We start from the raw sequence: 14,870 nt of genomic DNA, 5'->3' as shown, positions 1-14,870 counted from the left end.
GTGGACAACGTCATAACATCTCAAGGTCATTAGTAGAACAAAAATCCTGCGCTGAATTCACTAGTAATACATCTAACATTCATTTAGTAATACATTTTCACAAGGCTTTCTTTGCATTAAATCACACAACTCCCCAGTTAGCTTCAGGTGTAGCAAAAATCTTAATTACGCAGCCTTTATGTTATCACCTCCAGGGGCATAACTAGAAACCACAGGGCCCTGGTGCGATAATTGCCCCGGGGCCCTAAAGTTCACACACACTTACTCATACTCACAACACATACACATCCTTGCTCACACACATAATTACACATCCATGCTCACACACATAATTACACATCCATGCTCTCATACACATAATTACATATCCATGCTCTCACACACAATTACAAATCAATGCTCTCACACAATTACACATCCATGATGTCACGTGACCCTGATACACTCCTGTCTCGATGTGCCGGTTCCAAATAGTTTAGGAAGGGCCTTTTGCGACCAGGCGCTGTCACCTGTCCTGGTGTGTGTTTTGGGTGTCTGTGTACCAGAGCCTGTCCTAGTGTGTATGTTTGGGTGTCGGTGTGGTAGAGCCTGTCCTGATGTGTGTGTTTGGGTGTCGGTGTGGTAGAGCCTGTCCTGATGTGTGTGTTTGGGTGTCGGTGTGGCAGAGCCTGTCCTGGTGTGTGTGTCTTGTGGCAGTGTGGCAGAGCCTGTCCTGGTGTGTGTATTTGGGTGTCCGTGAGGCACAGCCCGTCCTGGTGTGTGTTTCTGTGTTTGTTTGGGTGTCCGTGAGGCAGAGCCCGTCCCGGTACTTTACTTACTGTAGGAATAAATTGAACTATTTTATTTTTACTTATCCAGAGATAAAACGCCCTCCTGTATTTGTAGTCACTTCAGAGGACAAAACATTCTAGGCCAGAAATCAGTGAGGGGAAAACTAAAGGTTTTGTGTTATTTACTCTATTTCAATCTGCATATGTTAATAAAAAGGATTAGTGGCACTGAATTGCTGCTTCAGGTGTAGCGTTTATGATTACTTTTTTTTAGTGCACAGATGTACTCCCAATCCCATCACATAATATTATATCCTATATTATCTGCCGAGCCCGGATGTCATCTTTCTCCAGTATGCATGGATGCAGGAGTTAAGATTCTGTCTATTCTGTCAATTTTATTTTTTTTCCATAAAAAGGCCCACCAAAATCCTCATCAAATCCTGATGCTCTTAATCCGGCCCTGTAGGGCACTAGCTAGTCCTTTTTTATTTGCTTCCTCAAACCGCAGCCTTCAGGTTCTGGTTGCGCTCTCAGGGTACAAATACTGGCTGCTTCCTAACTAGTGCAGCAGTTCACCAGGTTTGCCCCAAGATCCTGGTTATAGTAAATATAGTTATTTTCTGCCTTTGAATTTCCGGAGAAGAGCCAACCTGCTTTACATTTTTGGTGGTACCTGAAAGTTGCAGTTTGAAGAAGCGAATAAAAAAGGGCCAGCTAGTGTCCTATATACTGTAAAGGTCTCTCCTTTTACTTTTCACCATATATAAGCGTAAAAATTCCTTTTGAGCATTCTGGATCCTTAGGAATATGTACAATCTGTGAGGCCAGTGGCGTTGCTACAGGGGGGCAAGAGGGGGCAATTGCCCCCCCTAGGTTATTCCTTGCCCCCCCTGTTGCCCCCCCGCTGAATTTGTAACCACCCAGGACAGTCCTTGACTGCTAACGACGGCATGGTGCCGTCGCTAGCAGTCCCAGTCAGGTGCTAACGACGGCACCATGCCGTCACTAGCACTACCCCGGAGATCTGCCCCTCACACTGAAGGGCATCACCGGGGCCACCAGATCTGCCCGGTGACGTCTCGCGCAATGACGCGATGACGTCACCGCGCAACTTTATTAAGAGGTATGGGGGCATGCGTAATCGCCTCACCTTTCCAACGTTATATAGATTGTAAAAAAAGAATAAAAAATATTAAGTTAAAAAAAATAAAAATGTAAAAAAAATTATTTGGGGGTCTCTAAAGGCAGATAAAAAAATATCAAAATTGCCTAGACTACCCCCAAATTAAATTATTTAAACATAAAGTAGTTTAATTTAAAAAAAAAAAAAAGTTTAAGTATTCTAGCTAAATGATCACTGTAGTAGCCAATGTTACCACAGCGATCATATAGCTATAAAAAGTCACATTCCCTTTTTAAAAATGGCCGATACTAATTTTTAATCCTATGATCCCTTTGATCATGGGGCTAAATTTAGCCAATGGTAGAGGGAGGCAATTTTTGAAATCCTGATGAACTGCAAATATTATTAAAATCAGCCATTTAGCCTGTGCGGTACGTGAGTAACCATATCATCCCCGGAGCGCCTTGCATTTTTACTGCAAAACTTATTTTTGCTGTAAAAGTGTTTTTTTTTTCTCCCTTTACCATAATTTGGGATTGTAAGGGGAAAGAATGGTGTGTGCTTCTGTGAGTGAATGTATTTAAAGTATGGTGTGTGCTTCTGCGAGTGAATGGAGATATGAAAGGCGTGTGAATGGTCAGTAATTAGGGTTGAAGCCTTGACGTGGCATTACTGCTCACGTAGGAAGTTAAATTATGGAACAAAAAGTACCCATTTGCAAAAACGACATCCCTTGGCGCATCAAATGAGGGGCTGCGTGTGTTTCTAGTACAAACCTGGAGTGCGCAAGACACAAATGAACATGTCGTCATGGTTAGAAAAAACATATTTTCAAGCCAAAGCGACATATTCCATCATTTTTTGTGCACTCAACTTTTGTCCTAGAAATACATGTAGCCCCTCATTTGAAGCTCCAAGGGGTGTAGTTTCTTAAAATGGATGAATTGTCTGAATGAGGGAGAGCATGAGTTAATGTGTGGATGAATTGTCTGAATGAGGGAGAGCATGAGTTAATGTGTGGATGAATTGTCTGAATGAGGGAGAGCATGAGTTAATGTGTGGATGAATTGTCTGAATGAGGGAGAGCATGAGTTAATGTGATTGTGTGTATCATAGATGTATAATTGTGGAAGGGCAAAGATGGCACTAGCAGGATGTTTGAGCCTTGGGGAACAAGATGGCACAGGCAGGGTGTATATGGGACAAAGATGGCAAATCTTATGTGTGTTATCTGGGTGCTGGCCAGGTTCTATGTGGGCAGCGTGGTTGGGGTGTGCAACCTGTGATCTATCCCTGTAATTTAGGGGGTTTTAAATATACCTTTAATGCCGTGTTTTTATGTGAATTCCAATTGATCTGTACCTGCAAAGCTTGGTTTGTGTGTTCTTCTATAGATCCATATCTGCTATGCTATGTTTCCATACATTATTTATGTATACCTGCAAATACAGGGTTTGTATGTCTTGTTCAGTTGATTAATACCTGCAATGCTGTTTCCATGTATTGATTTGATCTATACCTGCAACGCTACATTTCATATATTATTATTGTATACCTGCAAATACAGGATTTGTATGTCTGATTCTGTTTATTTGATATATACCTTCGGTGCTGAGATCACAAGTGAATTTCAATTGATCTATACATGCAAAGCTGGGTTTGTGTGTTAATGTGTTGATCTATACCTGCTATCGGCAGCAGGGTCTAATATTTATATATATATTTATATATATATATATATATATATATATATATATATCGGCAGCAGGGGCTAATATTAGGCCCTGAAATCATTTAGTGGAAAAGTTAAGGTATTGTGTTGTTTAAAGGATTTCAAGGATTAGTCGTACTAAATTGTGGCTTCAGGCTTCCCATGTTGAATGATCAAGTATTGTATTGTCCAATAACAAAAGTATCATTCCATAGCACATTACTTTTGGCAATATATATATATATATATATATATATATATGTGTATGTGTGTGTGTGTGTTTTTTCAGTGGTATGATTTAATGGTGGAAATTATTAATGCCCCCCCCAGTTTGACTGTGGTATCTTGTGTGCCCCCCTATATATTGTTTCTAGAGTCGCCACTGTGTTAGGCAGTTGTTGGGGAAGTATATATAAACTTTTTTTTCTCACACTATTTTGTGCTCTGTCACATATTATTTATTGTTATTGTTATTTAACTGTGGAGTTTATCCCTAGTGATTTATCAGCACTTAATCACATTTTTAAACTGCTTGACCTATACTCACCTATTTACTAAATTCTTGTTTAAGTATCCTGAATATTTTGATTGTAGATTTATGCAGATTTTTAACAGTTCTTGTACTGTAGAAGATCCACAGGAACCTATGGCTCTATTTACAGAGACACTCAATTGTCAAATGAAAGGAACAAACTTACTCTCAGTCATCACTTACTGAGGCAGTCTAGTGTCCAATATGGCCCGGTAACAAAGAATACATATTAAACAATTTCAACACCAAAGAATCTGGACTAAATATAGACATATGATTTTGTCACATTACTCAAACCTTGCATAAAATTTCCTACATGTAATTATAATCCACTGGATTTACTGGACACATTTTTACATTCTTTGTCTTCTTTCTCAATGTTTATGTCCAATTCTCTTTTTTTAACTATTTCATTTATCTCTCACCCTCTCCTTGACACCCCCCACATTCTTCTCACATTGACCTAATGATTTTATGGTTACGTTAGATTACTGTGACCTGGACCTTATCAGTCTGTTTTTCCTGACCCATACACTGCCTGCCACACATGCCTGACTTTGAATTCTTGTGTTTAAAGGCAGAGTATAATGTTACTGACGGCCTCGCTAAAAAGAATGCATATAAAAGTTCTTTATGAGTATTTTAATATGCGTTCTTTAAAAAAAAAATAACCTTATGCAAAATATCACTCCATAAGTGATAGCGGGGGCTGGAAGGTTCAACTACACTACATGTTACTGAATACATCCCTTGGAATCTCAATGTGGCGCTAGGAATTTGAGAGATCAGGGCAAATGTATTGTCCAAAATGTACGATGTTGGCCCTTCATACTGTATAATTAAAATCAGAAACGTTTTCATTATGATGTAACTCTGTGTTTAGTAAATAATCACACTCTTGCATGAATGTGTTTGGTTTATTTGCATAATAAAGGGTCCCATGCTGCCTCATCTACAAAGAATGTGTACTAAAGTAAATTGTAAGTAATTGTTTTATATGAACGCTTCAACCTGTAAAAAACATTAAAGTGATCTTCTTTTAGGAGAAACTGCAGCTTCAGGGTTGCAGTGCAAACACCCTGCCATTCTGTTTTTGTGGTACTAAGCGCTGCGTAAATTGTTGGCGCTATATAAATAAAAGATAATAATAGTAATACTGATTCAAGCCGCCAATCACTGGCAGGAAGATGCTCCCATTGCTTTCTGTGCATCTCTCATGGGGTCCCCTCTAGAACTGATGTGGTATATCAAGTGGGTGAAAGCAGCAGGAGAGGGGGTGAACACATTTCCTGCAAGCCAAAAAGCTGAATGATTGGTCGGGAAAGTGGCAAACGCATAAGGAGAATTATACAATAATTTTAAGAAATTTAAAGGGCCCATTCTGCTATCATATGCATTGAAGTACACATGACTGGGCTGTCCCTTCAACAATTGTTACTTATAAAGTTGTTTATTCCTACAAATAACTCTGATTGTGTGTTAAAATTGTAAACTAACCTAAAATTACATTTTGGGCTACTATTCTTAACCTACAAAATACAAAAATAAACTACCTGTTTTTAATTCAGTACTGCATGCATTGGTGTTTAACTGCAGTGTAGTATTTTAAAGTGTCAGCTCTTTTTACCTGCATATTTGCGTTTGTCTACGAAATGGCTATGATATGTCTGCTGCTATGAGACCAGTGCTGCCCTTACAAATTCCAAGGCACTGCATAGGTATGGTTAAAAAAACCCCCACTAACATACAATAAAACCCTCTAACCCAGCTCCAGCCAGCGTTATAAGTCCGGCTATACACACAATGGCCACTAGATGGCAGTAGAAAGCCTAGTCCAGATTTCAGATTTCATTAAACAAAAGAAGGAAGGGGCTGGTTACAGTCCAAGGGGTGGGAAAGAAAGCAGAGCACTGTTTGGGATGGGATGGCAATAATCCTAGCAGCGAAGGGGAGACACGGTAAAAGGTAAGACATGGCTCAAACTTAAAAATGCAGGCACCTGTGTGCTTTTAGCTGTTGGCGATTACTCTTCTGGACTCTGGTTCTGGTAATTGCGTTCTTAAGTCGCTTTATCACAATGCAGTTGTCATTGTAGGTAACCTGCTGTTTGATCTCTGATCTTCCATAGGGACGTTTTTAGTATTTTATTGGCTTTTAAACTTGTTGCACTTTGATTGAGCTTCCACTGAAAGGTAAAACTAATAGACTGTTGACTGCCTTGTAATTAGCCACTGGATATTTTCAATACAGATGCATAGTCCTCATATCTCAAATGTTCTCGGCGGCTGATTTAAAGTTTTCAATGACCTTGGCTCAGTTTTCCCCTATTGACTTTCTGGGTGGAATGATAAGGGTCAATAGCCTGTTTTAACTTAATCAGTCTTTACTCATTGACAAAGTTCCTCTTTAAAGGATCCACTTACTGCTAATGGTAGGTTGAAGAAAGCAAATTGTTCTGTGATGCAGTGGGGATCATTCTTAAATCTGCAAATTAGTATTACAGCAGGTGTCTTGTCAGGTGGAAGATTCATCAAGTTCTATGCCTTTAGTACATATGCAATCTATATGGTTACCATAACCCTTTAAGTATATGAACATAGACATTACTGATGTTTTGTTATATAGATGAGATGTATATGCTATAGAATATTATTAAACAGACTTAACTATTTTTGGTTAGTTCAAGTGTATAAAAAATGCCATGAATTTTGATTTTAACGCTTCTTTTTCTAAGTAATAGCAATGCAGAGAATATTTACAACTAAACAAATTTAAAATAGTAATATGCTTTCAAATACTAGTGATCAACCATGTTTATAAGTTTGGTCTGGCTGAATGAGATAGGAATTGCAGTCCATAGCTGCTGGAGTTTATGAAAATGCTTCAGCTTCTGCAGACCCCATTTCTGTGTCTTTTTAAACACAACACCTAATAAAAATGTTTCCTATTTTGCCAGAGAGGAAACACATGGCAGATTGTGCCTTGTTACACAGCCTTCCTTCCCTTGCCTATTAGTTTTATATCATCATATTGTTAAGAAGGAAACAAACATTAGTCCAGAAACATAGCAGGCAGTACAGTTGGAACAGTCTTCTGCGTTGACAAATGTAGGCTATAATGACCCAAACAGGAGCTGTGTTCCAAAAATGTTTTTCAAGTCTGATGCTAACAATTAGAATGAATAGAATGCTTGTGTTTCTTTAGCGGGGAGGACGGGTTTCTGCTGTAGGCCCTATGAATGAGAAGACAAACAGGTTCGTCAAATCTCTTTGTAACATATGCTAGCATTCACTTGCAACTAGTTGCAGCCTCTGTAGATTTCATACCTGGCAGGTGAGGAATGACCTTAATCTAACCATTGCAGGAGTATGTATTCCTTGTACTATTGTATGGGCTCTACCTTGAAATAATTTCAGACGTGATACTTGCTTTATATACCATTTGTAAGAGATACTTTATTATCATTTGATTTATAAGGCGCCATCATATTTAGTATGGGTGAAGCATACTATAGGTTGGCTGTAGTCCACCGGGGACTCTCATTATGGGAAGTCAATGTGGAACCTTTAAAAATTCACTTAGGCTTACAATGTACCTTGATTATTAAATTCTGCTGTATTGTGACTTTAGGTAACATTTAGCTTTTAAGCCTCTACCAGCTGCACTGTGAATCTTTGTGTTTACATATAAATAAATAACCAAACATATAAATAAATAGAAATAACCAAAACATAGTGATTCATGTGCTTGTTCACTATTCCCTAAAGTAGACAAAAATATAGTAACCTTAAAAGTATAGTTATATACATATACAGTATATGTATTTTTTTTACGGTTCATTTTTTTGTGTGTTTTGGGGATACTCACGGAGCGCATGAATCACTATTTTCTGCTTATTTAGCAACACAAATGCCTCTTCTGTGCATCATAGTTAATAGGGGCATCTCCAGACAACACCCATTTCTACATAAGTGGGGATGGTACAGGGTTTCCCAGTGACATTCTTTGCATTCCTGAACTTTGGGCACCTCCTGAACACCCCCCCCAACTCATGAATCAGTTGGTTCCTAAGTCATGAAGCGGAAGAAGGCTCTGATCTCTTGAAATATGATACTTTATCTAATACAATGTAGACTGTATTGCAGCAATTAAATGCAATTACTGTACCTGAGAATGCTTTTTCAACCCTGTAGTCCTAATGATCAATTGAATGCAATAACTCATGCCCAGAAGGTAGATTTATTGAAGAGCTTAAGAGTGTCACTGTGTTATAAATCAGCTTACAACTACATTATATGGTGTCGTGGATGGAAGGGTATAATATAGGAAGCTGCAGGAACTTACATTTTCTGCATTTAGAACACAGGATAACATACAATATGTTCCCAAGTCCCAGATACCAGGTTGATTTTTAAATATAACAGTGTACCCTTTAAGCACTAGAGATGTGAGCGCTTTATTGAGGAAGATGGGCTTATGCCTAGATACCTTTAAATTATTTAATGTTCTAAACAGAGGTAGAGCTTTCTTATCCTTTTGTCTAAATATGTTATTTCTATTGTTTATTTGTGACATAACATGGAGGTGAAGGATTACCCTGCTTATGTAATTGTTTCACAGTAGAACTGACTTCATGTTGCAAATATCCAGATACAAACCCTTATTTTAAGAAGGAAAATAACTAATTGTTCTAAAACAATGGCTTTGAATAGATAGTGTTTGGAAGCTCCCGTGTGTTACTGCCAGCACTGTAAACATGTGTTACATTAGGTGCCAAACTGGCCTTGGCCAACCGGCTGGACTTGTTTTCAGCAGTAACTTTAATACCGTATATGCTCTATAGCAGTGGTTGTCATCCAAACGTGTATAGTCAAGCAAAGGTGTCCCAGCATTGTATGTATTCCTTTTGTTGACAACCCATTGGCTGGTCCTCTGTAACATGCAAATATATGTACATACAGGCAACATACTCTGGTGGGAATGGTTGCATGTCACGCTGTTTGGTTATGCATATGGGTTTGCTTTTGATGCACACAGAAAAATGTCAACAAACTAAAACCACGGAATCCAGCATGGAACACCAGGTCAAAGTCAGTGTCATTATTCACATGCCATGAATTAACATGGCGGGAGGTCAGCAACATTGAGTCTTGGACTTAAACTTTTTTTTGTGATGTATATTTAATTTAGTTAGATTGTATTCTGCATAAGTGATATTTTTTTTTATTAACATGCACCACTTTCTATCAGAAACCTGTAAAATGTGTTTGTGTATATATATATATATATATATATATATATATTTTATATGTTTTTATGTATTTATTTTTTGTCTTTCATCCTATGCTGATTTTCCTCCTGGTACTTACATAGTTAATTGACGGCTATGGTTTTGGTACGCAGAATTAATAGCAAGTCCTATTTGTGTTGCCAGACAGAAACAGGAAGCAGATTGCCAGTGTTCCTGCCTGCCTTCTGTATCCTGTACATCATATCTATGCAGCTTTAATTTAAGAATGGGATCAAGTCTTGCCAGGAGCTGACGAGTTGCATTTAACAGGAATATTATGGAGAATCAATGTTTGTTTGTTTTTTTACTCTAAAATAATCAGAGAGAGAAAGAGACACACACAAGCATTTTTTTCTGCACACAGATTTTGGTAAATTTCGCATTTATTAAACATTGCGTTACAAATTCATGCTAAGCCTTAAAGAGAGATTATAGTTGATGGCGGGTAGGAGCTTGATTATATTTAGTGATCTTAGTGTTTTCCTGGATGAAAAAAGAAGAAAAAACCCTTTTATCAATATCCTTGTGTTAAAAGCTCATTGAAGAGCCACAAACGCCTGGTAAAACTGAGACTGGTAGCTGTGTAGCCGGAGGCCACGAACAGGATAAGCGTTAAAACCACAGTAAACAGTTCTCAAACAAACCACAGGATACGTTTAATCAATTTGTGGTTGTTCAAGGGACAAATCCGAACACGTCTCTGAACAACAAAAAAAAAGTATATAATGAAGCAGTTAATGGGTGAGATAGAGAGGAGAAAGACTATGCCGGTTAATAAAGAAGGCAGCTTAAAAAAGTACTTGAAGGTGGGTTAATGACGTTAATGAGACATTTAAGGTCATGCGTTCCCATAACATGCTGCATATTCTCAGGCCTGTCCAGCAGTTCCAGATCCTCGGGGCATCTTTATGGATTACGCTGATTTAGAGGAACAGTCATGTCGAAACATTTTAATATAACCCACAATGAAATATTGAAGTCTCCTAGCTTTCCCTGCCTTCTCGAGTGTTTCAATGTAAAACGCTCTGCAGGACGCCTAAGCTCGTATACTTCGTATTTTAGGCTGTCTAGCAGAGCAGCGTGCCAGCGGCAGCAGAGTTCAGTCCAGATCTTGCTACTAGAAAGAATTGCGAGAGTGTGAATGTTTGCTTCTAATGCCCGCAGCATCCCTCCAATGGTGGAAGTTATATTTACGGGCATATTTATCTATTTTAAGGGAATACTTGCCTCAACTATTCTGTAAACCGATACGAATTTAAGAACTTTTGCATTCATATTTTCATAAGATTTGCTTAATTTAGCTGCAGTTAGCTTCACTGGTGTGTGACCAGCCGGGTTTGGCAACATATTCTTATGGAAGAACTGAGCTAATTAAAATTGGAAGTCGAAAGCTCTTACTCAAGAACACTGAAACATGAGCTTTTGGGTCCAACTTTTGCTAGACTTTTCTTAGCAGAGTAGTAGAAAGATGCGACTCCCGATGTACTGGAATGATTGATTTGGAAAAAAACATAACCGCAGAAACCATACAAGACTCAGGACTCTAGTTTCAAGAAAGCTAGAAGAGTTCCCCAAATCTGGCTGAGAATTAAGCCAAACAATAGTGTTAGGGGTCTTGAAGACCTATAGTTGTGGGAAAAACTTTGAGCACCCTTGGCCAAATTGCAGCGAGCAAACTTAAACATGGCATTATGTGTGTTGTAATGCTCCCCTATTTTTTTTCACACAAAATGTGCAGGTGCAAAAGTTCAGGAACCCTATCAGACCATATCTCCCATTTCAATAACTTCTATCATGTTGTGTTCTGCAGCCAACCAAGGTTTCCCTGGCGTAATATGCCCTGCTATGTCTGGCATAGTTTTATGTGCAATTTTAGTAGCAACACACCAAAAAAGTGACGTTTGTCTTTTATCTTATCATGATGATATCATTTTGATGTTGTGTGGGCCATTTCCTTTGGGATAGAATGCAAAACATGTTAAATCACAATGAGAGGAAAGTGCATGATGTTGATCTAGCAGATGGTTTGGCAAGAAACCAGTCATTGTACTGAGAGGTGCAGCTTATTCGCTAGTCATATTGGACAGCGTTCTATATTTAGAATAACATTTCATGTTCTTATTAACCCAGTTAAAAAGTAACGTTTATCGAGCTTAGGAGGTCCCAAGGTTTATTGAACTTTGTTTTTATTTCTCCGCTTTTAATTCAGTAATACTATATTCTGGGGTTAACTCAACTTGACCAAATATAAGATTCTGTTTTAAAAACCTCATGATAATTTGAGTGCTAAGTTTTTATATAAGCTGATCAGGGCCCTAAAGTTCAAATGTGTTCTAGACTGAACATTGCAAAGGAACTCTTCAAGATGAGCTTCTAGGCCAAGAGAGATGGAGAAAAAGATTTGGTGATTTGGAGAAAAGTCAGATCTACTCACCCGACAAAACGCTAAATCATCTGAAACGCATTCAATGTCTGTCCTATCTTCTTAGCTTTATACACAGTAGCTAATATTAAGGGCTCATTCATAAAATCCAAAAAAGCTTCCAGACTAAACACATTTGTAATCTTTCTCACCTCAAAAATGCATCCAAGAAGCCTGTCTTTGCCTTTCGTTAAATTCCCAGTATTGTATTGTTTTTCAGTAATTGCTCCAATGGCCTTGCATGCCAATATCAAGATAGTCCTGTCCACTTCCCTGTTTTTCCACCTCCTTGGTTTCTTGCTGACCCAGACTGCTTCTTCTAGTGTTTGATTTTGTGTGCATACAAATGAGTGACACAATGTCCTACGAAGGAGATGAAACATATTTTGACATGTTTTTTAAACCCATTTCTCTTGTTTATCACACTTCAGTTATTCTACTAAGTTGGTACGGCTCAGTTTTTTGTGTTCAAAAAATAAACTCCTGTAAAGTTCATTTGTGATGAGCTTTAATCCATCCAAACTAATGTTTAGAGTCTATTTTGAGGAACTTTCAACATGGTCCGAGAAAATTGAAAATTTGATCGATGGCCAAAAAAGTACAGGGGGACCTTTTCAGTCCCTTGGGAATCTAGAGTAGCTTTGAAATGTCCAGCAGGCTTGTCTGGCACAGAGTGACTGATGCATAAAATGAAGGCTAACTGGGTAATAACATGTAATTAATCACTTCAACAATCATACTTTTTTTTCTGCAACATGGTTACTTTAGAGCCAAATATTTATACAGAATAGAAACCAATTATGTATACCGCAACTATGGTGTCCTGATTTACAAGATTTATGTTCTTGCTAGCCATTTAAATCCTTTGAAGGAAAACAATGTGTGGATTTGTACAAGCCAAACAAATGTTTGATCTTATTTCTTTCTAAGAGCCCTCATTTGCTCTTCTCCACATTTCTTTGAGGCAAGGGGTTACAAGAATGGCTGTGTAAATGAAATTGCAGAACTATACTGATATTTCTTGGGTTTTCATACCAAATTTGATTTTCACTACCAAATATTCATGATATAATCTGTTCCATACCATATACTATCTAAAAAATTTTTTTTAAAAAATAAATATATATATCTATATATATCTATATCAGATGACCTTTCCAAATAGCCAGATGATTATGTGTACTCCATCTGAAGTATACCCTATTGCTAGCTGACTATTCATGGAAAATGGGTAACATTTAAATTTTTTTTTTTCATTGTAAAGGTTAAACATTTCAATTTCATCTACATGCTCACTTGCCTATATGCTGGTGCTGACATTTTGGTGATGTAAAAACATTTTATGCTAATTACACGCTGCACCAAAGCAAAAGCAGTTACCGTTCATTGTTTTATGGAGTAACAAATCTGATATTCCATAAGAATTAGTTAATTTTGTAAATATCTACCAGGCAGTGTTTCTTTGTTTTGAAGTATTCACAAGAAGACATTTGATTGACAAACAAGTGATCCAATTGTATATAGGACAAGTTTTAATTATCTATGTAGGACAAGATGGTTAGGTCTTTACAAATGAGAATAGGGTGTCAAAACATACGAGGTATATGGGAGATGGTTGATTTCTACCTTCAGTCTGTCTGTCTAGATATAAAATAAATGTATGTTTGTTTACATATTCAGATAGACATACATATTATTCATTAGGGGTTATTTATAAGTGTTGTGGCTGAATGTTATGTAAATTGAGTTAACAGCCTTTTATGCATACAATGTTGCACATGCTGCCACTTGGGATGCTGTGGTTAGTGTGTATGTGTGTGTGTTTTATTATTAATGTTTTTTTTGCCTTTAACACTTCTATATAATCTTCATTATATTTTACATTAACAGTAATGTAAGTGGTTTCAGTTTAAGATCCTCACCCCGGTTAGTATATGATTTTTATTAATAATCCGCTTCCTAGATTCCAGTGTACTGACACACCCATGCATTCCATCACAAATGTACGGCTTGAGGATTGTCCAGATTGTTTTCACACAGGGGTAGATTCTATTTTCATTAAAGTACTCTCACAGGGTTAATTTTCTGTTTATTAAACGTACGTATTAAATGAAAATCTACCTGATCGTGTTAAGTCAACACTTAGCAAGGCTCTTCCAGAAAATATAATCACGAGTTGAACACTACTCGGGAGGAGGCAAATATTTGAAGTTGTTTTTTTCATTCATTGCCAAGTATTAAAACCTTTATCTAATGTTTCTGTGTGACTTAATGCAGTTGACCCAATATACTGTCGTATAATTTGCACAGTTGGGTAAAACGTAAATAATGCATGCTCTTTATTGTAATTAATGGGAACGTTTTCAGGGCGTGAATACAAGGGTTTTAGCAGACCTCCTTTCCCTAAGCCAGCACTGGAGCTGACTGGTGGTAAGTATATCATGTGCATGGAGATATGTTGGGCTAAGAACATCTCCTGCATGGAAAATTAACTTGGGTGAACTTAGCTTCTCTCTGTAGCTGCGTCTACAAGCATTATAAGAAAGCAACAACTTTAGGCTTGTTAACCAACTGGTTGAAACGGAAATGTCAACGGGAATAATGTCTTAGATATAACCTAAGACTTTGTTGTGTTTTCCTCGCCTTCTTTCAGTTGTGAACAGCTCCGGAATAGCCTCTTCCTGTCATCACACGTCTCTGAAAAAACCTGTTGTGTTAGGAATGGAATCAAGAACACTCTATATGGTGTCTTAATCTCCAGAATGTATGTTTGCCAGTTTTACTTCCTTGCCATGGTGCCATCCTCCTTTCTGATTTTAATATTGGTTGAGAGAGACATTTGCTTAATTTAATATTAAAGGCATGGCTTAAGGTGAGGAAGTGGAACTGTTTAAAACCATAAACTGCTTGATATTGCGTAATATAATACTGTGTATATATATAACAATTTTAGGTGATGGATCCCTAGTGGACATGTTTCACTATAATTTCACCTAATTGTGTTTCTGCAGCAGAATTG

General features: G+C 37.7%; 1 protein-coding gene across 1 annotated transcript in view; it reads left to right on the top strand.

The window, feature by feature from the left end:
* Window positions 1-6,043: 6,043 nt before the first annotated feature.
* CGNL1 (cingulin like 1) overlaps window positions 6,044-14,870 on the top strand; it is a 45,793-nt gene continuing 36,966 nt past the window's right edge. The window contains exon 1 of the mRNA XM_053464190.1: window positions 6,044-6,104. The gene's annotated coding sequence lies outside the window, so the exon portion shown is untranslated. The remainder of the gene's footprint in view (window positions 6,105-14,870) is intronic.

This window comes from Spea bombifrons, chromosome 4 (assembly GCF_027358695.1).
Source record: "Spea bombifrons isolate aSpeBom1 chromosome 4, aSpeBom1.2.pri, whole genome shotgun sequence".
Classification (NCBI taxonomy): Eukaryota; Metazoa; Chordata; class Amphibia; order Anura; family Pelobatidae; genus Spea; species Spea bombifrons.
Note: the sequence above shows the minus strand (reverse complement) of the source record. Positions and strands in the feature narration are given on the sequence as shown.